The sequence below is a fragment of the Solanum pennellii genome, chromosome 12 (assembly GCF_001406875.1).
Source record: "Solanum pennellii chromosome 12, SPENNV200".
In the NCBI taxonomy this organism is placed as follows: domain Eukaryota; kingdom Viridiplantae; phylum Streptophyta; class Magnoliopsida; order Solanales; family Solanaceae; genus Solanum; species Solanum pennellii.
Genome location: NC_028648.1, coordinates 18188321 through 18214185, shown reverse-complemented (window position 1 = coordinate 18214185; position 25865 = coordinate 18188321). Strand labels below are relative to the sequence as shown.

General features: G+C 34.9%; 1 long non-coding RNA gene across 11 annotated transcripts; it reads right to left on the bottom strand.

The window, feature by feature from the left end:
• Positions 1-9979: 9979 nt before the first annotated feature.
• LOC107007688 lies at positions 9980-25129 on the bottom strand. Of its 11 annotated transcripts, XR_001455151.2 has the most exons (12): positions 24705-25129; positions 23234-23315; positions 21124-21168; positions 15939-16013; positions 15799-15869; positions 13198-14303; positions 12922-13105; positions 12749-12825; positions 12528-12632; positions 11934-12303; positions 11513-11572; positions 9980-10159 (listed from the first exon to the last, which is right to left on the bottom strand). It is a non-coding gene; the product is annotated as an uncharacterized LOC107007688 (long non-coding RNA). The 11 variants fall into 11 exon arrangements; XR_003575773.1 differs by lacking the exon at positions 12749-12825 and having other exon boundaries at positions 12528-12625; XR_001455152.2 differs by lacking the exon at positions 12749-12825 and having other exon boundaries at positions 12922-13102.
• Positions 25130-25865: the final 736 nt, after the last annotated feature.

Here is a 25865-nt window from a genome sequence, read left to right as displayed (position 1 = left end):
CAGCTGGAGCCATTCTATAAGGGGGAATTGATTTGGGGCGAGTACCCAGCTCCAGGTCAATACAAAAATCAATATCCCTATCCGGTGGCATACCAAGAAGGTCTGCAAAAATTACATCCAGAAACTCACGGACTACCGAAACAGACTCAATCGAAGGTAATTGGGAAGTATCATCCCTGATATGTGCCAAGAAAGCTAAACAATCATTACTCACTATCCTCTTAGCACGAAGAAAAGAGATAATACGAAGTGGAGTGGAAATATAGTCACCCTCCCACACTAGCGGATCTGTCCCAGGCTTGCCCAATGTCAAAGTTTTAGCATTACAATCTAAGGTTGCAAAATTTGGAGAAAGCCAAGTCATACCCAGAATTACATCAAAATCAACCATCTCTAGAATAATCAAATCTACATAAGTATTGCTCCCCACAAAAGTCACAAGACAAGACCTATACACCTTCTCAATTATCACAGACTCACCCACAGGAGTAGAGACACGAATAGCCATGTCAAGAAAATCACAATATAAATCAAGACCAGTAGCAAATGAGGAAGATACATATGAAAATGTGGATCCAGGATCAAACAATATAGAAGGCATGCAATCACAAACCAAAAGGGTACATGTGATAACAACATCAGATGTCTCTGCCTCAAACCTTTCGGGGAAAGCATACCAATGGGCCCTATCACCTGTCTATCCATTGCCCCTACCAAGTTACGCTACAGTAGTTCAAACCTGCCCGCCACCCCGACTAAACTGGTGACCGCCATTACCTTGGCCACCACGTCCTCCAGAATGGTGGCCTCTACCATGACCACCTCTACCTCTAACTACTAGGGATCTGTAAGTCTGTTTTGGACAATATTTCCTAATATGTCCAGCCTCTCCACATCCATAGCAAGTCCAGGAGTCAAGCATAGGTCTCTGTGAAAATGACGAAGTCTGGAGATAACCTCCAAACTCAGAAAAAGGTTGACTGGTCTGCGATGGACCCCCAGTTGAAGCTTGCAGTGAAGACTGAATAGGACGGTCTGGGTAACCTCCTGAACTCTGCCCTCTGGAGTAAAAACAACTAAACTCACCTCCCTTACGAAACTTCTTAAATGTCGAGGCCATGGTGAAGTCATCTGGCTTCACTCCCTCTACCTCTATCACAAAATCGACCACTTTCTGAAAGGATTTTGGTGCAACAGCTACCTGTAAGGATGGAATCTTCAAATATGACCTCAATCCTTTCACAAAGCGGCGAATACGCTCTTCTGGACTGAAGCAAAGTTGAGTGGCATACATGGATACTGCACGAAATTTGGCCTCATAAGCAGCAACAGACATCCTTCCTTGCTATAGGCTCAGGAACTCATCTCTCCTCATATCCCTCAAAGTACGGGGTATATACTTCTCCATAAATAAGCTAGAAATTGATGCCCAAGTCATAGGTGGTGCCTTTGCTAGTTGACACTCAACATACTAGCGCCACCACATTTTGACATCCCCCTGAAACTTATAGGTCACAAACTCAACACCGAATCGTTCTACTAGGTCCATCTTATGTAGTAGCTCATGATAATCAACCACAAAATCATAGGAACCTTCATATTCAGCACCCTTGAAGACTGGAGGTTACAAATTTAAGAACTTAATGAAAAGTTCATGCTGATAACTTGTCATTATAGACCCTGTAGTCAATCGACGAAACGTGCCTACTTCTAATGATGCATTCATGCGGGGAGCCACAACAGCTGCATGTTGTACTCCCTGAACCTAAGGTGCTGGGGCAGAAAACACTGGAGGTGTCTGGCCCTGATCAGATAACCTTCTAAGATAAGTAAGAACCTGATTATTCATCTCTGGGGTAGGCTGGGTTGGTACTTCCTTATCCTGAATCCGCTCATTTTCCCCTTTTTCATCCTCTCTCACTACCTCATCAGTCGGTGGAGGAGTCACTTCTCTATTTCTAGCCGGACCAGGTGTTTATCCTCTGCCTCTAGTGGGCGTCCTCCTGTGACCCCTACCATGGCCTCTTGCCACTATTCCTCCTCGAATTACAGCCCCAATGGTTGGCTCAGACGCACCATGTCTTGTCGGCGTTGCTGTTGGCACAGTTGTTGCTCTAGTTCTAACCATCTGCGAAATAGAGTGAGAAGCTCAGATACCAATTTGTATCAGCTAGATACCAATTGTATCCAAGTAATAGCACGAAAGAGAGAAGTAATGAAGTTTTCCTAAAGTCTTATAGCCTCTTGAAGAAAAGTAAAGACGTCCCCATACCGTTCCGCAAGACTCTACTAGACTTGTCCTTGTGTGATGAGATCACCGAACCTAACGCTGTAATATCAAGTTTGTCACGACCCAAAATAATTCGTGAGTGGCACCCACACTTACCTCCTTAGGTGGGCGAACCAACACATCTATTTCCAAAGTACCAAGTTTATGAGTGTTTAAGAAACAAAAATAAGCAAAAATATGGTTCATGTTCGAAATTCAAAGACATCAAGACGTGAATGAGAGAATCCAGCACGGGCAAGAATTAATAGCTCACCCTGAACTCTGATGCGCTGGAGACTGGCTAGAGCTGAGGGCGAGTCGAAGTCGATGGTACACTTGCGGCACTCCACAAAAGAATAAAGAGAAAATACAAGTAGGGGTCAGTACAATAAACACGTACTAAGTAATAATATAAAATAAACTGCAATACTTAACAGGTGGCAAGCATCAAACACAAGAACCATTGTCAACAACACCATAATAGGTACACCATCAATCACAACATCAAGCACCCCTATGAAGACTCATGCCTCCACACCATACTCATTTGGAAAATAGATTCTTTGAGATTAAGTATGTTAAGTTACTTCAAGATTCCTTTCATTTAATATTATTGTGTCGGAACGTGACACTCCGATCCCATATATCGTGTCGGAACGTGACACTCCGATACCATAATACCGTGTCATAACGTGACACTCCGATCAAATAATATCGTGCCGGAACGTGACACTCCGATCCAATTATCTCATTATTTTATTTCATCAAGCCTTCTTTATTCAAGACTCATTTTAATAGAGAGGGTTCAAGATTGGAAATTCAACCGTCTCATAATTTTAGGCCAACCACAAACCACACAATCAAGTTCATATGAGACTTTACAATATCACTCAATACATATCAATCGCAATTTCGAGTTTATCAATCAAATAGAAATAAACCATAACCTACCTCCACCAAAGAATCGGAGTCAAGCAACTACTTCTCCAATGTTTTTCCTTTCTCCAATGCCTCCGAACCTTTCAAATCCATCATGTAGATATATGCATAATTTGTATAAAATTTGACGAGTCTATAAACACTCAAATTATTCTATGTATATCCTGAACCCAAAAATCGTCAAATATAAATCTATACTCAAGTTTCTTATCTCGAGGTCCATTAATATGTGAAATATTTTATATCTTATATTCAAGCATAAGGTGAAGCCTCAATTCCTCCCATTATCATAACTTTAATGATATTCAAACAATAAAATATACTTAATATTTAATTACCTGTCTCAATATATCACAATCTAATTTATAACATGATAACTGAATAAAATATATAAGGACGGACATAAGTGGAATACTGCAAATAATTAGCAAACTAACACATTTTGTATTTCTACTGTAGGCAATAATCTACCCTAATTATTTGCCTAACTCATTATCCAATGATAAGGCAATCATTATCCAATGATTGCATAAGAGCCATTTCATTCTTTAACCAAAAATTCAATTTTATTACCTTACCAGTTACTTGTTTCCAACTTTTCTTATTCAACCCCTTTTTATTCTATTTACAACTAATACTATGCCATATAAATTAAAATATGTCCTTAATATATGCACAAATTGACATAAACTCAACACAACAACGAATTGGAATACGACAGTAAACACATCCGTATAGCACGCCAAATTTCATTCTTTCTTCAAACATTATAATTATAATTATAATACTAAAATTCATACCAATATTGGTACTATAAAATTTTAGCGAATGATTTACCTGAAGTCTAAGTCTCTTGCGTTCTTCTTTCATTCACGCTACTCTCTTTCGTTCTAGTCTTCCGTTCTTTTTATTTTCTTCTACAGATTATTTTTACCCTAATTATTATATGACTAGTTACAAGAGTGGTGAAAGTGACCCACTATTTATTTCAATATTATCCTCTTTAACCACCAACTAAATAAGTTATTAAAATTACCCCACTAATCTCATAATTATAATTATGAATAGTCCAAAACACCCCTTTAAATCAATCGGAAAGTATTTTCTGGTATAAAAAGTTCTAGTGCTAAAAACGATCAAAAATGGTCGTTACAGGATGAGAACCAGCTTAGCGCCTATGGGTCGATTCATTTCTTACATTAAGGCTAGAAAGTTGATCTCTAAGGGTTATCTCTATCATCTAGTTCGGGTTAAGCATTCTAGCTTTGAAACCCCAACTCTTGAATCAGTTCCACTAGTCAGTGAGTTTCCAAAAGTATTTCCAGAAGATCTTTCCGGAGATCCTCTTGAAAGTGAAATATTCTTTGGAATTGATCTCTTTCCAGAAACCCAGCCTATTTATATTACTCCTTATAGAATGGCTCCAACAGAGCTTAAGGACTTGAAAGAGCACTTGAAAGACCTTCTAGATAAGGGATTCAACTGATCTAATATTTCACCATGTGGTGCACGATTGTTATTCTTAAAGAAGAAAGATGGTTCTCTTAGAATATGCATTCACTATAGACAGTTGAAAAAGATCACAATCAAGAAAAAGTATCCCATCCCCAGGATTGATGAATTGTTTGACCAACTTCAGGGTGCTAGTCACTTCTCAAAGATAGACCTCCGATTGGGTTATCATCATCTTAGAGTCAGAGATAATGACATTCCAAAAACAGCCTTCAGAACTCGGTATGGTCATTAGGAATTTCTAGTTATGTCATTTGAACTAACCAATGATCCTGCAGCTTTCATGGATTTGATAAACAGAGTGTTCAAACATTACTAGGACTTGTTCATTATCATTTTCATTGATGATTTCCTCATTTACTCTAGGAATGAAGAAGAACATGCGAGTTATTTGAGAATCATTACAGACTCTCAAGGATCGCGAGTTATTTTCTAAGATTAGCAAATGTTAGTCTTGGTTTCAATCTTGCTTTTCTTGGTCACATTGAATCTAGCAAAGGGATTCGAATGGATTCGCAGAAGATAGAAGCAGTGAAAAAGTGGCCCAAACCTACCTCTACTATAGATATTAGAAGTTTCTTAGGTCTAGCGGTTTATTATAGAAGGTTAATGGAAGGATTTTCATCCATAGCCTCACCATTTACTAGGTTGACACATAAGATGTTCAAGTTCCAATGGTCAGATGATTGTGAGAAAAGCTTTGCCGAATTGAAAACTAGATTGACTACAACCCCTGTCTTGACTCTACCATAGGGTTCAAATGGTTATGTGATTTATTGAGATGCATCAAGAGTTTGCCTTTGTTGTGTGTTGATGCAATGAGATAAGGTTATAACTTACGCTTCTAGACAACTTAAGGTTCATGAGAAGAACTATCCAACTCATTACCTCGATCTTGCAGCAATGGTGTTTTCACTCAAGATCTTGAGACACTACTTGAATTGTGTTCACGTAGATGTGTTCACAGATCTAAGAGCCTTCAGTATGTGTTCACCCAGAAAGAGTTGAATATTCGCCAGGGGAGATGGCTTGAGTTCCTTAAGGATTATGATATGAGTGTGCATTATCATCTCGGTAAGACGAATGTAGTAGCAGTTGCACTTAGCAGATTATCTATAGGTAGTGTATCCCATATTGAGGAATAAAGGAAGGAGCTAGTGAAGGATGTTCACAGGCTTGCTCGCTTAGGAGTTTGGCTTATGAGCATATCAGACAATGGTGTAACAGTTTAGAATGGGGAAGATTGTTCTTTGGTAGTGGAGGTAAAGTAAAAGAAAGACAGTGATCCAATTTTGCTTGAACTTAATGATGCTGTTCACAAGCATAGAGTGGAGGTTTTCTCCCAAGGGGGATATGGTGTACTTTCCTACCAGGGTAGATTGTGTGTTCTTGTTATGGGCGACTTGATACAACATTTTCTTACAGAAGCCCATTACTCTAGGTATTCTATTCATCTAGGTTCCACTAAGATGTACCGCGATATGCAAGAAGTCTATTGGTGGAATTGCATGAAGAGGGATATAGAAGACTTTGTGAGTAAGTGCCCCAATTGCCAGCAAGTCAAGGTAGAACATCTTAAACCAGGAGGTATGACTCAAGAGATCGACATTCCTACTTGGAATTGGGATGTGATCAATATGGATTTCATCACATGATTACCGCGTACTCTCAGTCATCATGACTCCATTTGGGTGATAGTTGATAGGATGACTAAGTCCTCACGCTTTTTGACGGTCAAGACTACAGATTCAGCAGAGGACTATGACAAGCTTTACATTAATGAAATTACGAGGTTGCATGGGGTTCATTTGTCTATAATCTCAGATAGAGGTCCTCGGTTTACCTCTCATTTCTTGAAGTCATTTCAGAAGGGTCTTGGTACTCAAGTTAACCTTAGTACAACATTTCATCCACAGACGGATGGAAAGGCAGAGCTTACCGTTCAGACCTTAGAGGATATGTTGAAAGCTTGTGTGATCGATTTCAAAGGTAGTTGGGATGATCACCATCTTCTTATTAAGTTTGCCTACAACAATAGCTACCATTCCAGCTTTCAGATGGCCCCTTATGAGGCTTTATATGAGGGTAGATGTATATCTCATGTTGGTTAGTTTTATGTAGGTGAAGCAGCCTTGATATGACCAGATTAAGTCTTTTATGCTATGGATAAAGTCCAAATCATTAGAGAAAAAGATCCCAAAGTCGTCAAAAATCTTATGTAGATGTCAGGAGAAGGGAACTAGAGTTCCAATTTGATGATTGGGTTTTCTGAAAGTCTCACCTGTAAAAGGGGTGATGAGATTTGGAAATAAAGGGAAGCTCAGTCCTAGATATGTAGGCCCTTAAAAGATCTTGAAAAGGGTTTTCAAGGTGACATATGAGTTAGAGTTGCAAGCAGAATAAGCAGTAGTGCATCCGGTCTTCCACATCTAACTTTTGAAGAAATGCGTGGGTGATCCAGCCTCTATAGTGCCATTATAGAGTATGACAGTAAAAGATAATATTTAATATGAGGATGTACCAGTTGAGATTCTTGACCGTCAGGTAGAAGGTTAAGGAACAAAGAAATCGCTTCAGTCAAGGTTTTATTGAGGAGTCAGTACGTAGAGAAAGCTACTTCAGAAGTAGAAGCATCCATGAAATACAAGTATCCAAAACAGACCAACAATCAGTTTTTCTGAAAAAAATCTGCAAGTGCAGCCGACGTGACCATCGACGGACCATAGCCTGAACCATGGTCCGTCTTGCTAAACCGTCGATGGGATCAAAAACTCCCAAATATCTCATCCCAGGAAAATTGGTTAAGTCTTGGTCGACGAACAGACCTATGGTCCGTAGTCCGTGACCGTCGATCGACACCCCTTTCACCCACTCTCTGACAAGGTCCACCGATGACCAACATGATCCGTAGGTGGACCCATGGTCTGTAGGTCAGACCGAAGGTTGGAACTAGTAGACAGTTAAGGGGAAAACGAAGTTTTTTCAACTTCAAATGATCATAACTCTTAGAACAAAATGAATTATGTGTCCCATGACCTACCCACAAATAGATTATGGAATTAGATTTCCATAGCCACCAACCATGCTAAAATCAAACCTCTGAGTAAAAGGGTATGCCCATTTTAGTAAAGGCCTGTCGAACAGGCCCAACCTACGGAACAATCGACGGGGCGTCGATTAAATGGCGGACCGTCTATCCTGACCATCATTTGGTCCAACAGGAACTTACCCAGTGGTCTTTTAGTCTTTTTCCACTTCGTTTAAACCTTAAGATACGTCGTTTTGACCCTAAATCAACATATTTTATTCAGTTTAAGCCTAGAAACATAATTAAAACTTACCTAAGTCAAATCATTAAATAAAAAGTTACAATCATTAGAAGTAAAAAAGGAGAAAAAGCTCAAGAACCCTAGCGCAAGACCGAAGCAAGTTTCCAGCAGTTCTAGCCTCGAAATCTAAGTGTTTCTCCGTGAATTTCATCACCAGGTATGCGGGATTTCACTAGTGGGTTCCTTTCACCCATTGGGTCCCTAGTTTGCAGTCAATTTTAGATTCTCTTATCTTGATTAAGCCTAGGATTTCTAGAACTTCGATAGAATTTCATGAATTTATTAAATATATGTTCCAAATCAGATTGTAAAGTTATTATTCAGTTTATCTCATGAATTTCAGAACCCTAACTTTGTATTTCTTTAATTCATGATACACATGCTAGGTCAGGTATTCAAGTTATTCAGTTATAGATCCCTCAGTTTTAGTGTGTCATTATCAGATTAAATGTTGCATTCTTAGTTTGCATATTCAGTTTTGAGCTATCCATTGATAACATAAAATCAGACATAATCAGTTAACTACATAAATTCATGGAGTAGCATAATACCGAGTTGGACTAGGGTTCAGCGTACCCAAATTAGCCCCAAAACTACTAGCCAAGTAAGTTGTGAGTCCCCTCTGTGGGCAATCAGTTTTGTAATCACGCCAGCGTGTCTTTATACCTTTGGTAGGGTATATTGAGTCCTCTCGATGGGGCGTATACATTGGACTCCACATTTAGCTCATGTGGTTTTATTATCGGTTATTAGTAGCTCCCACAATTCAGTCAGACTCTCTTGCATTGACCATTTATCAGTATACTCAGTATTCAGTTTCAGCATGTTATAAATTGGTCATTGCATTCAGTTAGATCAGAATTCTCTATATCATGTTTAGATTATTATACTTGTTTTTGTGCTTGTTCAGTTATGTTTTATATCAGTTCTATAATATCGTACATGATCATTACCTTTCAAGTACTGATGCATACGTTCTCTACATCTTATCATGATGTAGGTTCAGGTTGTAAGCATCCAGATCACGCATAGATCGATTTCTGATCTCCAGTTCAGCAGATTCAGTGGTGAGTCCTCATTCTCTGAGGACAATAGTCATGAGTTCATTTATGTCTTTCAGTCATTTAGTTTCAGTCTTTGCTAGATTTAGATGGGGCTTGTCCCAGTATTTCTACTCTAATTTAGAGGCTATATTTGGACATTGTTAGTTTCAACTTAGTATTGACTTAATAGCTTCTTTGTATTAAACTCATTGATTTCATTTATCTCAGTTATAGAATAAGGGTATCCCTATCTTTTTAGTTTAAAATTATGATTTAGTTTCCTTAATAGTTTACATTCTTTAGTATGCTCATGCTCATGCCAACAGGGTTAGCTTGGGATCACTTATGGTCTTAGGTTCAGTGTCCGCGTCTTGGGGGTAGCTCGGGGCGTGACAGATGCATTAGCAACACCTGTATTTTATTACACTATACTTTAAAGTGTTGCCTTTGTGATTTTATTGGTCACACTTCAAAAGTGTTTCCTTTTATAGGTCATCTAGAACAACATTTCAAAACTATTGCCTTTTATATCTCATATGTACCAACACTTATAAAGAGTAATTTTATATCTCATCTAGAGCAACACTTATAAAATGTAACTTTATATCTCATCTAAAGCAACACTTATCAAGTGTAATTTTATATCTCATCTAGAGCAACACTTATAAAGTGTAACTTTATATCTCATCTAAACCAACACATATATAGTGTAATTTTATATCTAATCTAGAGCAACACTTATAAAGTGTAACTTTATATCTAATCTATAGCAACACTTATAAAGTATAACTTTAAATCTCCGCTGAAGCAACACTATTGAAATGAATATATTCAAGACATGATCACATAATTAAATCGAAGCTATATATTTCAAATAAACTTCAAGAAACGTGTCCAAAAACTCCAATATTTAGAAAGTAATTGCTTAAAGATCTCTAATATCAATAAATTCCAAAATACCAAATGCATACAGCCGTATATGACAATAATAAAAAAGCTCTTCATCGTGCACTACAATAAATCGAGTTTACTTCTTCCACAATTCAAATTCAATTACCGGCATTTTGCTGCACATTGAAAATAAAATTATAAGTTAGTAAAATAAAAGTGAAAGTGAATAATTCGAGAGTATTCACTGTAAGCTAACCAATCCAAATAATTATATATACGCAAATCATATATTACATTTATAATCACATTCATTATGGTTTACTTCATGTATTGTAAACACAAAGAGATCAACAGACACACATCATTCCAAATTCCATTCATAGCATCTGTAAAATTCAGCTTTCTCTTCCTACAATGGCACCAAAAGCTGAGAAAAAGATTGTTGAGAAAAGGCCAGCAGCTGAACAAACTCTTACAGGCGAGAAATCTCATGCAAAATAGAATGCACTAGACGGAAAGAAGCTAACAAAAACAGCACTGTAGCTGCCGGAGACAGAAAGAAGAAGAGATTGAAGAAGTTCAAACTGTTGTTTGTCTTGTTCATGATGTTGAATTAGCTAAGCATCTACATAAAAAAATCTGCATGTTGAATGAAATTTTCCAGTTTTGTACATAAAAAAAGGACCTCAACAGACTGAGCTCTCACAGTTACTGCTGTATCGAGAAGGAATCGGGAGCTGACATTCACAATTTGATATTAAGCAAAGCGATGGAGGCTGATAGGAAGAACAAAAACAAAGGGGAACAAAGCAAAAACGATTTCAGAAACGTGCAAATGCACTACACAAACAAGTTTCAGCACAAACCAAAAAGCCTTTACAAGTTTAATAAGTTAGGCATTTTCCCAACAATTTCAGAAACTTGCAAATGCAATACAAATTATTTACAAGTTTAACAAGTTAGGCATTTCCCAAATTGAATTGTTAGACATTGAAAGCTTAACAAGTTCTTCAAGATTAGCAAATACACTCAAATTAACATGAGTAACTCAACCCAAGTTGTCAAGAAAAACTCCTGCAACATTACCACACCCAAGTTCATCACACACCAAACAGCCTAGGAGACGGCATGTGTGTTCATTCAAAGTAAATACAAGTGCCCAAACTGCCACATTTTTACTACAACCAACAGTAGTGTATCTTTTTGAGTCATTTCATGATATTATTCTTATAATTGGAAGTAAGGTGCTAATAGAACTAAAATACCGCAGAATGTAATTTTTTTTTTTTAATGATTTAGAGTTGACAGAATGTTAGAGTTCTTTTTTATAAAGGTTAATATCAGAGACCATAGATTTGCTTGTTTGTTTCATATAGAGTTCTGATTTTTTCAAGTTACGCATTTACCTAAGCTTAATACAGGAAATAACAACAAGCAAGCTAATCAAGAATGGCAGATTCAGAAGAGAAAAGCTTATAGGACAGTTCAACATAACATGGATAGACCAAAACTCCTAATTATAAGCTTACATGCTTTTTATTCACTGACAGCTGCTCAGACTCCTTCCAACAACAAATCAAAAGGTAAACCTAGAAAAAAGAGAGAAGCAATTTAAATAAGACAACCAGAACCAGCAACAACAAGAACCAGCAGCAACAAGATGAAACTCAAACGACATCACAGCAGAGCTTAACTAGCATAAGTGACAACAAACTCACTCACGAAAATACAACAAAAATATCTCAAAATTAAAACCATCTATCATAACAACCATTACAGTTCAAAGCAGTAAACAATAGGGGAAAAAGTACACAAATACAATCCAAAATTAGGTATAGAATCTAAAAGGACACAATATGTGACAAAAACAAAATACAGACTGAACATTCGAAGATTCAATATACTAAAATAACTTTAGACTATTAACACAGAATGTAAAATACAAAATACCTTTTGAAGAATCGAATCATGAGCTGCTCTTGAAGAATGTGGAAGATTTGTTCCTCTTACAACTTGTGTGCTAATTGCATCAATAGGTGAAGCAAGGTTATCAACACACCCTGGTATGTCTTGAAAATTCAATTCAGGGTTATGTTGCAACAATTGAGTGAATAAATATCGCATTTCTTCTCTGAATTCTTCCCTTAGAGAAGTGATTTCATTGACATGCTTTTGTTTTAGATTGTTAATTTCCTCATCTTTCTTCAAAAAACTTTTTGTCACTAATCTACTGTAGCACCAAAGTCAACAAGGCTGCTCCTTTCCAAATATTGCCGTAAATGTATCATCAATTGTTTCCCCTGAATTTTGGCAATTCTGCCTGATGAATAAAATTGGCATCCATAGTTAATTGTAAGTACTATTTCATTTCCAGTCCTATGATAGCGAGATCGACTAAGAATTGATACCTCCTCGCACTTGAACAAGATGAAGAAAAAGAGAACGAAGAAGAAGACATACGCGATAAAATCCAATGGAGTCAAACTCCCCAAAAATTTTTAAGTCTGAATCAAATTCACTACTAATAATCTTTAAAGAACTTACTATTGAAACTTGGGTATCCGCCTGGATTTCCTTTCCCGTCTTGGTATGAGTTGCTCTAAACATTTCAGGCTTTGATGGTTCCTCATTGTTGTCTTTGGCTGCACACTACAAATTATATCAAAAGAATTTTAAAAAAATCATTATGTTCTAATAAAGTACAAAAAAATGAAATTCAGATTTATAAAGAAATGTTATTTAAGTATTAGGAATGTCACGCGTACTCTTGCATAATTAATAGGTCCCATTTGGTGCCTCCACTTTTGTTTTTTCTTGTTTAGAGAATTCATCGTTCATATGGCTTATTATAAAAATAAAAGAGATAATTTAATTGATAAAAAATATATATAATCATGCAAATATGTCGATGAGTAAAAAAGCATTATTTTAGTCTTACCTGAACAGTTGGGTGTTTCCAATACTCGATCAGCTGGTGGAATTGATTTTCTGGAATGCCATCAGGACGCTTTCTAGCATATCCTCAAGGGTACTGTTTTTGTCAAAAAAATTCTTTTTAATTTTTTGCTTGTGTCGCCTCCAAGCATCACGAAGACTAGTGATCACCCACTTCTTTCCTTCTACTGGAATTAGAAATTTGGATTATGCAAAATAAATTATATTTAGCTTTGATAAGGAAAAAAAATATGCAATATCAAGAGTTGATTATTCTTACATTGATATATTCTCATGTGCGCTTTTTTTGATCCTTTGGCACCACATGGCAGCTAGTATACATCAAGCTGATGAATCTAGGATTCCTTGCAATTGTTGCTATACAGTTGCTTATTTGTGACACTATCTTATTAGTTTGGTCCCACTATTGCCCTTTATCAAATGTAACTTCCTTTCTTTCTTCCAAATTTCTTAAGTGAATATCCTTACATGTTGAATGTCCTATAACTTTTTTTGGCTTTGATATTTCTAGATTGATGTAATAAACAGGAAACAAGATATTTCTTCTATGACGAGAACTAAATCTTACAAGGTTTAAGACATACCTTTTGTACTACAATAAAGGTCAATTTCCTCTTCGACATCACATTCATCTCCACCAAGTTTTTCTTGATCCACAATATCATCCAATCCTTTGTTGTGTTCATTATATGCACATTAGTTGTTGTGTGGTTGTCACATTTTGTTTCATCATCTATGCGTATCCCTTGATTTTGTAGAAACTGATCAAAAGTACTAGCTTGTATGACTGGCTTCCTCTTTACATGCTTGCGATTTGGTAAATGAAGAATATCATGTTCATTGTGTATCTGTTGCTAATCCAGAAACTGACCAATATTGGTGACTGGTCGAACCAACTTCCCCTTCACCTGTTTGAGGTTCAGTAGATCCTCAATATCATGTTGTGCCTCTCCATTACCTTGTGTTGTTCCATTAACATGTACTGAAGCAGCAACACCTTTCTTCATTGATGTTTGGAGCCAAGAGTCATTCGTAGGAAGGTTAATTCCTTTATTTTCAATGGACTCTTCAGACTGAAATAACCTCTATTTAGTTTGCCCTTTCCTTGCTATCATATGTGAGGTTCTAACCTCCTCAGAATTCTTTCTTTTTATGTGGTTTGGTGTATTATGTTTCTTAGCTCTATCATTGCGTTCATTAGAAAGTTGTTCTCTCTTAATCTTGAATTTGTTGGCTAATTCAGCACTTGATCGGTATTGCATATAAATATCCATATTCTTCAACGGACTTTGAGCTTTGTTTGGATCCGAACCCTTTTTCTTTTTAATTGTTGATTACTTCATTGTTCTGCTATACTAATTTAACCTACAAAATAGTAATTCATCAGACAATAAGAATAAAGTTTCCTTGGATTACGAAAGTTCCTTATCTGTGTAAAGCAATGATGGACCTACTACAGTCACATTTTTCTACTCTATATTTAGATGTAATGAACTGTGAATCACCTGAAATGGGTTGGATTAAGTGTAATATTGATGGAGCGAGAAAAGGAAATCCACACAAAAGTTCTTGTTGTTTCTGTATCAGAAACAACACTAGACAACTACTTTATGCAAAAGTGCAAAGTATATGAGTGACTTCCAACAAACTAGCAGCTCACTATTTTAGTCACAAAAATGCAAAATGCAATGAAATAATATGGGAAACTAAAAGTAAGTTTTTACTTCTTAATGCTCCAAGTTAAATTTTAGAAAATAGACTCAAATGTGTAATCAAACTTCAAATATTGTCTGCCTGATTCAGAGAATAGGGCTAACATTTAATAGTGTCTGATTGGAGGCCTTGAACTTAGGAAAGTAAATTTGATAAGATCATGCTGGAAATATGTCTATGAAAGAATAAGAGATGACTACTGTCAAGCCACACCCCAAAAAAGGAGAAAAGCACTTCAAATATTAAATTCTGGTGAATTTGCGATGACATTTAACTTCCAACAGTAACAACTAAAAAGTTCACATCATACAAGCAGATTTTCATTTTAAACACATTTTTATTTAAGTATATCATACGAATCAATGATGCCATGCATTTTAACACTTAATTAAAAAAAAAACAAAATAACTACAGAGAGTAGCAATCATCACATGTAATTTTTTTCTTATGATGTAACCTCTTATTGAATAATCCTAGTCCTCCAATGGCACCTCAGACAAAAAAATTATATATATACGATTTATTTATAAAGCTATTGTGAATGTCACATGTTCAACACCAAGAATTCATAACTTTAATAAAATAAAATTTTACGAAAACAAAATAACATAAGACAAAAAATAAGTAAACCTCTCTGCATTTATTTGATGATAAAAAGTTTGCTGCCTATTCAGAGTACAGGGATGAGCATGTAATGATCATCTTCAAATGTTAAAAGCTTAATTTAGCTCTGCATGAGAATATTGAACTAAAATTACTAATCTATACTTGAAAATGTACTAGAGAAACAACAAAATATCTTCTTGACACTTCAAGACATATAGTCAAAAGTAAGAAAACTGTTCCAGCAAACACATACAAGACAGAAACATTGTGCTTAACAAACAAACAAACCATGAAGAAGCTATTTTGGGAGCAAAGCATGAACAAGCTAATCTAAGTTATGAGAATGAAAAAAAAGGGATAGAAGCACCAACAATACATACGACCAAAGAAACCGGATGCGCCGTATTAACGAGTGTCGAACTAAGAGACCATGAGAATAATATGCGGGAGAAGCTTACCTCCTTTTCGTCTAAAAATAAGGAAAACCAGGGAAATAGAAATCAAACACCACTACAAGGTAGGAAGAAAGAAGAGTACTCACAAAGATCCTCACAGTTGGAGTACTGGGTTCTTTATCTTCCTAAACTCAATCATCCAAATCGGGTAGTACACCTTTACAGAAAATGGAAACTTCAATTGGGAATTGAAAAATACGAAGGAGCAGAGAAGAGTGGAACAAACCTTTAGAGACGACTTGTTCAAAAATTGTACCAGTAATGCAGGAAATATTACTATGCTACCTCTAATCCATAAAACCTGTAAAAATAAGTATTTATATAACAATCACAATTCATATATACAAATCAGAAAGCAATTTGATAATTTTACCATGAATACTTCAGAGATTATTAACTTTTAGTCAGATATATTTGTGTCAATAAACATTCAAATAAACAATGGTAAGCTAGAATTACAGGTTGTTCAACAACCGGAGCATGAAAAGAGCCAAAAGAATACTTAACCATTGTAGTGATCTAATCTTCAATTCCACATATTAAATATCTTAATATGTTTCTAAATAAAAAGAAATTAAATAACAAAAACAGAAAGTGAGCACCATATGGTCATCAAAAAAATAAGGAAACTCATGGTGCGTCATCTTCTTCCGACTCATCTTCAAGCTCATGTTCACACTCATCTTCAGACTCATCTTCATAGTCATTTTCAGACTCATCTTCAAACTCATCAGTAAATTCATCTTCAAACTCCTCTTCCTCGACTTCAAGTTGTTGAGTTACATCACTTCTTGTTAAGAGAACCTCACCATTAACTTATGGCATAGATGGTCCCATTAAATGTTCAGATGGCTCGTTTTAATTACATTGTGGGAGATTAGATTCAACTTGATCAACCATGTTAAACAAGTCTCTCGGAAAAGTTTTCATAACATAATGTCTATCTTGATCACATGGATCTTGCACATAGAAGCATTGGTGTACTTGATATCCAAGCACAAATGGCTCTTCCTGAGAGCATCTCTTGTTAAAATAGACATAAGTAAGGCCATAAGTATTATTTTCAACCTCATTCCAATTGCACTTAAATAGAACAACCTTAAAATGACGATAGTAGTCTAACTCAACAATATCAACTATTTTACCATAATAAGTCAGATCTGCAACAATCAGATTTTTGTCCTTTGAGCTTGCAAATCTTATAGTTGAGGCATTAGTGTAAGACCACTATTTTGTGTTTTACACATTGCATCACGCTGCCTAACTTGGAATCTATATCCATTGATGAGATACATAGAATATTTTATTGCAACAGAGTTTGGTCCTCTGGACAATTATTTTATCAAATCAGGTACATCCTCTTGTAAAGCACGAGTTTCAAACCATTGAGAGAAGTTTTGACAATGATTCTTAGCCTTACTCGCTTTAGATCTTCGTGGATGATTATTAACCTCTTGCCCATACTCTTTGTACAACATGTAATTTTTTTTAATTAAAATAACATATAAAATAAGTTTAAAATTAAATATACAAAAATAATACTCTATTCAAATAAATGTACTTAACATATTCTTGAATCTCGTAACAGTTTCCCAATAAGTATGCATGTGGCTGACATAATGTCTTGTTATCTAACATTAATGGATCACTTTTCTTTGATCCTTAAGGAACTCCTCTGTTAGGAAACAAACCAATAATTTCTGCACCAGTTGGTTCACATTAATCATTATTTCGGTTTCTTCTATTAAATCTGGTGCACACCCCCGATACAGATATTTGGAGAATAAATTCATACAATCAATTCCCACCCGTGTCTTGGCTATGCAACCTTCTGGATAACGTCTGTTGCAGATGTATGATTTGAATGTACACAATTCTCTTTCAGTAGAATACATCCATCGATTTTGAACAGGTCCTCGTAATCTCACTCCATTCGCCAAATGAATAGGCAAATGGATAATCATATAAAAAAATGAAGGAGGAAAAATTTGCTCCAACTGATTTATTGTTTCTATGATATCATTTTCAAAGCAATATAGTTCCTCCAATGTGATTTCTTTTTACACAAACGACGGAAGAAGGAACTAAGACGAATCAAAGGAATAGCAACATGATCTGGAAGAATGCTTTTAATTGGTATTCGAAGCAAGTAATGTAACATGAAATGAGCATCATGGGTTTTATAATTGGACACTTTTCTTTCATCCATATGCAAAAACCTAGATATATTGGAGGCACTACCATCAGGAAGTTTGGTTGTCTTTAAGACTCCACAAAAAATTGATTTCTCTCCATTTGTCATTCAGAAGCATGCTTTTGAAAACATTGTTCTTTTACTATCTTCTGTATCTTTTGGATGAAGGTTCTTCATGATTCCCATGTCTTTCAAATCATACCGGGCTGTTGCATGATCCTTTATATTGCTAGAAATATCTAATCCAAGAAATATCTTTTTTACACAAACGACGGAAGAAGGAAGAAAGACGAATAAAAGGAATGGCAACATGATCTGGAAGAATGCTTTTAGATGGTATTGGAAGCAAGTAATGTAACATGAAATGAGCATCATGGGGTTTATAATTGGACACTTTTCTTTCATCCATATGCACAAACCTAGATATATTGGAGGCACTACCATCAGGATGTTTGGTTGTCTTTAAAACTCCACAAAAAATTGATTTCTCTCCATTTGTCATTAAGAAGCATGCTTTTGAAAACTTTGTTCTTTTACTATCTTCTGTATCTTTTGGATGAAGGTTCTTAAAGATTCCCTTGTCTTTCAAATCATACCGGGCTTTTGCATGATCCTTTGTTTTGCCAGAAATATCTAAAAGAGTTCCAAGTATTCTATCAACTATGTTCTTTTCTATGTGCATTACGTCAAGGTTGTGGTGTAACAAGTTGTTCCGCCAATAAGGAAATTCAAGAAAGATTGACCTTTTTCCATGGGCCATCATTTGAACTTTTTCTCTTTATTCCAAAAACATTTTCAAAATCATGCAACCTATTAAGAACATAAGTTCCCTCTAAGAAGGGTGGAGGAGGTCTTAATTAAGTTTTTCCATTGAAAGTTGTTTTGTTAAATCTCCATGCATGATCCGTCGGTAGAAAAACACGATGATCCATATAACACATTTTCTGACTATGTTTAAGATATTGAGAATTAGTGCCATAGTTACAATAAGGGAAATCAAACTTTCCCTTTGTACTCCAACCAGATAACATAGCATAAGTAGGGAAGTCATTGATTGTCCATATAAGAGCTGAACGGATTGGAAAAGTTTGATTTCTTGAAGCATCAAATGTTTCAACCCCAGAATCCCACAATAATTTTAACTCATCTATCAATGGTTGTAAGTAAAATGTCAATGTCATTTCCTGGTGATCGCGGCCCAGGTATAAGTAAAGAAAGTATAGAATATTCAGATTTCAACACATCCAAGGGGGCATATTATATACCATTAACATAACTGGCCATGTTCTATGTGATATACTCATGGTTCGAAATGGATTGAACCCATTACTTGACAAGCCAAGCCTCATATTGCAACAATCTAGTGCGAAATCTTGATGCAACCTACCAAAATCTTTCCATGCTAAACCATCAGAAGGATGCCTTAGCTTTCCATCTTTAGTATGCTTTTCGTCATGCCACCTCAAAAAATCTGCCTTTTTTGAGCACATAAATAGCCTTTTAAGTGAAGGAATTAATGGAATGTGTCTCAAAGTCTTTGCTAAAACTCGATTTTTGTTTTTGAAGGCTCAAACTGACTATCAACCTCAAGGGATTTGCCATATCGTGAAGCTCCACAAGTATGAAAAAATTCACCATCCTTGTGATCATTCCTGAACAACATGCAATCATTAGGACATGCATCAATTTTCTCATAATGAAGATCGAGATTCTTAACCATAGACGTGGTTTTATTGTAAGACGGAAGAATTTTCAACTCGGGCATCGCCTCTTTTAATAACTCTAAAAGAGAAGTGAATGATTAATTGCTCCATCCATGCAAACACTTCATAAAATATAAACGAAGTGTGAATGATAATTTAGAGAATCCAGTACAACCAGGACAAAATTCTTGGTTTGCCTCTTAAACCAAGTTATAGAATCTCTTGGCATCTTCATTTGGACCATCATACACTCCTTCAGCCTATGTAAAATCTATAAATTGATCATTCAACAACCCATCAATATCATCATGCGAGTAATCCATGTCATTGTCAGCATTAAACTTTATATCCTATTCCCTATGATTGATCCATCTAGTATAACCTTTAACAAATCCATAGCATATTAGATGATCATACACTACATTCCTTCGAGTCCAACGAATATTACAACATTTTTTACATGGACACTGAATTTCCTCTTCTTGATGATCTCTATAAGAGTAAGCAAAATCAAGGAATGATTCAACATTATCAATATACTATTTGTTATAGCTTGCTAAATTCATCCAATCTTTGGATGAGATATTTGAATTCCTATAAGAAAATATCAATATTCGTCTTTCAATAAGAATCATTAAATCATTAACTACTCCACAAATATGCAAAAGTATACAACTATAGAAAAATGTACAGTTACATTATGGATTTACAAATACACATCCAAATTATGTAAAATACACAATCCCTTAAAAGTTCATAGTTGGAGCTTCTTTGTTGCCTTTTTTGAAAAGTTCATAGACACATTGCTCAGAAAAATTACTTAATGAGATGGTGTAATATGAAGCATTATAATGAGTCTTAAAAGATCATGACTCATTCCCTACCTATTTTATTAGTTGGAATTTTTGACAAAAAAGATGCGTGGATAAATATGGAGGGCAATAGTGCAATATAGTCAGGGTGAAGTTGTTAAGTTTCTAAGATATTAAATACATTCTCACCACATTCTTTCATATTTTAAATGGTCAAACAGCTTGACAGAACTGATATTACTCATGGACAAATGCAGTCAGTAAGTAAAATTACAGTAGTCAAATGAAGCCACATACTGGAAATTATTTTTCAATACTACAGTAGTCATGAAGTAAAATTAAAGGAGTCACAGGAAATGCAGCATCTAGTACAAAAGCTCCAGCAACTCATTTGTAAGTTTGAATTATTTTGGTGCAAACATATATATAGGGAATCAAACTACACAGCTAAATAACTATCGAAATGAAGCCACATGTTTGACATTATTGATCAATACTACACATAAAAACAATACCCTCTACTGCTAGGGGATAAAATGTTATGTGATGATCAGAATTATTGTGAGTTTCGAGTTTCGAGTACATTGTTACCATTCTTGATTCTAATAAATACATAATAATAACTACAAAATTTTATGACATTGTATGTCATTATTTCAAGGATGAAATATAGTCATTTTAGTGTTAAGAGATTAGAAATACCATGAATTGGCCGTTTGCATACTGTTACTTTCCTCTCAGCAAAACCTAAAATAGCAAAGAAGATTTTTCATGGTTTACAAAAAAATTGATCGAAGTGTTCGTACGCAAAAGTATAAAACTACAGAAACAGTATCTTTATACTAGCAACAAGAGATTTTATTTCTTTTAGAGGAAAAATACAAACTGTAGCATGCTATTTCGGAAGGCTAATGAACAGTGAGACATGTCTTCTTACATTGCAACTCTACTAGGCAGCTGCAATGTAATACAAATGTTTTTTCAGTACTTCATAAGTATTATTTGAAATAAAAATGTTACTAGTTTCACAATAATTTTATATAAAACATGTCTTTTACTGTACATTCTAGTAGATTGCAGATTCCGTGAAGTATTTCTATTAATCGAGAGCACATATGATATGCTTTGAACATGAAAAAAATAAATATGTTAAAACATATAAATTGAGTTGATAAGGATAAACAAAATAAGGAAGTTTCTTTCTATAAAAGAAGACAATATGCTTGGGACATAAAAAACAGAAATATATTAAACCATATAAACTTATTCAGTTCATTAGTCATCATTATATCTCCAATCTCAAGGTGGAAAAAGGGGAAGATGACACACATTGATTAAACTACTCCAACTTTACAAATACATAGAAACATGATGAATCATTTGTCTACTCACAAGGCTAAAACAACTTCCTACACTATTATCCAATCATTTTATACTCGATTAAGAAAAAATCATGCTCATGATATCCCTATTGACCTGGTGACTACTATTATCACTACCAAGCAAGTACCGCCGCCTGGAGCAACAACTACACACACAAATCAGCAACCAAATATGGAGAAGGCAAATGAGCTATGAGATGAGCAATGAAAAGATTAATAGAAGGAGAACTACAGGCAGAACCGACACACTTTGGGAAGAAACAGTCATGTAAGACACTTAACATTACTATTTCTGCTCATAATAACTATAATGATCTTTTTTTGCAGGATCAAACTAATACCCAACAAGAACAAGAAAACAACCTTAACAATCTGATACATCAATAAAGGAAATACATCAACAAACAAAATAAATGATGATTTGAAGAAAGAACAACTAGACAAAGTCGAGGAAAATACAATCGAGAGGTTCCAGAAGAGAGAAAGAGAGAGAAAAGCCTTAAGTAACAAATAAAATAAATCAACTATGACCAACCAAACATAAAATAAAAGAGAAGCAACAAGCCAAAAACAGTAAAAGAGAAAAAATACATTCATAAGTTGATTCTGCCAATGGTGTGAAAATAAGTCGATGTTTAGTAACAGAAGGAAGTTAGCATCTTAGATTTGTGTAGCGGATTGTGGGATTGTGTTGTACGAATCATTTGTTGGGGTGACAATAATACTGAGACATATTGAAAGCATATTTAAAAGAAAATGCAAAGGATAACCTAAAATGGTTATTTTTGTTTAGGATAAACTTGAAAAGAACAAAAAGAAACTAGAAAATAATGTTTCTGAACTTCTTTTGTTGGCTACATCAAGGAGTGACACTATGAAGAACTCTGGGATTGGTAAAATAATTTCTTTAAGAATATAAAGTCCCCACTGCGAAGTTGGTGGACTTGTTCAAGGTTCAGGGACTATGCTAATTGAGAGGAAGTTGTATGTTCAATAACTGCTAGACTTCCCTTCATTCAGAACATTCCACCATATACTACTTGGATCTTTTTAGACAAGTACGTGATAATTATAGTTATCTCAAGTACAATACTATAAAGAAGTCCATAGAAGAGGACACTTGTAAAGAAATTCTAAAAATAACATTTGTGCTAGCTACATTGATTAACTAAAGATATAGAGAAAGGGACACAATAATCACAATTCTAGCAAATAAATTCATACAACATCCCATTAAACGACAATGTTGAAACATCTGAAAGACCATACTATCTCGAACATAAGAATAATAAGATTGAGATTTATTGAGAGCATAACAGAGAAGTTCAACTATTTCATAGTTAATACTACAATTCTACAATATCCTTGGTAATTAGCTTAGAGGAGTTGATATCGAAAGTGAAAAAAAGCTATTAAAGATAGACACTTACTCACTCTAATGCTTCAACTACTAATTCCCTCTATCTCGACTGTTGAATATGTCTAGTGTTCACGATCTTCAGCACTCTCCACCTTTGAAAGAATATTGGTTAGATACTGGAAAACTCCTTTGGAATCATTGGAAAGAGTAGAAGACATTCAGGAGAAGTACGAAACTAATACTAACTAGAAACTCAGTATTTAAGTCACAACAATGTGTAATTCAAAGACATGATAGGGGATGTAAAAGTAAGCCATGGTAGTAAGATTTTTCAACTTAAACCTCTTCTTCCAATTGACTTTATCTTTATTGACAAATTGATATGCAAAAGAAGCAAACAATACAGACGATTTAAAATATAAAACAAGGACTACAACTAAGGAAACATGTACAAAATAAATGAAAACATGAGGAAATTTAATCACCTAAATGGGCGATCATTATTTGGGAAATACCAACAGAAGGGAACTGATTTCTCACTTGAAACAAGGTATCAAAATTAGTGATTCACAAAATTACGAGGGCAAATAAATGAAGATACAAATTCAAAAATATCATGCTCAACCACTTTCCAAACAAGGATAAAAATCTCACAAAACTAAACATGAACTTTAAAGTGAAATTATCTAAATATTGCCATTAGCGACAGATACTTTGAAAACCACAAAAGAAAAGATAGAGAATTTCATCTTTATGTCGATTAAACACGAAATAAGAGAGAAGAACATTTGAAGTAAATAGGCACCCAACTCATGCTAGTAAAAAGGTTGCGTTTGTGCTTCTGGCCAAAACGATTGAATTAACTAGGCTGAACGAAAAAGTCCAGGCAAATATAGTCATCAAATACCATGAAATGATTCTAACAACTTTATACTATGAGGTGATCCCAAAACATTTAGGAATATTGAACTAAAGTTACTAATCTATACTTGAAAATGTACTAGAGAAACAACAAAATGACTTCTTGACTCTTCAAGACATATAGTCGAAACAACAAAATTGTTCCAGCAAACAGAGACAAGAAAAAATCATTGTGATTAACAAATGAACAAACGAAGATTAAGGCGAGAACAGAAAAAAAAAGCAGTGAGCACAAACTTAAAAAAAATTAAAACCTTTCGGAATTCCTGTAGAGTAGCTACTTATGCTTGAAAAAATTTGTATCAGGTACAGAATATCGTAGGTACTTCAACACTTCAGTTCTTCGAAAAAAGACAACTTAGCTTCGGCTCACTTATTTCGAGAAAGGCGACTTCGCTTCAGCTGGTATATTCAACATTAAAGAGAATACAAAACTACACTACCAAATATACTCAGTCAATTTATACATAATACAACTACAGGCTAAACTCCCAAAAATCAATAAAATGCCAATCAACAACACAAGAACATAAGAACTCCAAGTTAAAATTTTGACAGAAACAGAAGAATGTCAGAATCTTAAAGCTATTATTAAGACTTTTCAATATAAAATCTCTAACCTAATAAAATCGATTCCAACAACCCTAAAACTTTAAGACATGAGGCAAGTTCATTTGTGATGCATTTTCTCTCAATTTTCAACTGGAAATCTGATGGAACAACTCTTCAATGAGAATTTTTTGAAGAAAATTGTGTTCTTCAGCTCTTCAATCTTCAACAAGGAAGTTGTGTGACAAAAATCATCTTCTTCAGTTCTTCTTGAGAGAAATCGTATTGCTCTTCAATTCTTCAGTTCTTCAGCTGAAAATCGTGTTCTTCAACTGAAGTTTGAGGGAAATTTGTGTGGAAAATGTACTGTTCGTGCCCTTCAGTTCTTCAATGGCGTTCTTAAGAGGTTCTTGAGAAATGGTTGCTTCAGCTGAAAATGGTAACTTCAGCTGAACTTCTAGGGAAATGTTATGTTTTGGGGAACTGATACATTTTTATTCTTTAGCTGAAATTAATAATTTTAATGTATTTTTTGCACAATAAAAATGGGAGTGAGACTAAATTTTAATGTTAAAATAATGGAGAGGGAATATAAAATTTTGTTCAAAAAACACTAAGGCAACATTTGTAAAGTGTTATTTATTCAATTATTAAAAATAGGACACCTTAAAATTGTGGCCATTTATATAAATAGTTATTGCCAATAATAACAACACTTATAAAGTGTATCTTATACAATTAAAGAGTACAGTTCAAAAGTGTTTCTAATATTATTGTAGATAAAAGTTAAAAACTTCGGCTACACTTTAAAAGCGTCTCCAAAAGTATTTTAGGTAGCACTTTACAAGCGTTGTCAAGATTTAGTGTTGTCGTAGGCCTGAAATGGTGTAGTGACAAGACTTACCACTTCTTTTTCATAATCCATCATCTAGGTCTTACCATAATGTAAATCAAAGGTCTTGCACAAATAACTAGCCATAATTTTCATAATTTACTAGATACATAAATTACGAAATTTTAAAAACACCACTTGAAAAATTAAGAGGTAATTTCTGAAGATTAAACATTTATGCATTAATTCCAACAATTAGGTGCTTGAGCTTTTGATAACATCCAGAGTTCAGACGCTAAATGTGTTGTTGAATTGACAACTAGAAGATCAAATGACGATGAAGAAAACTCAAATGAAGACACTCCATAAAATAATCCCTAGTACACAACATAATGTGCTG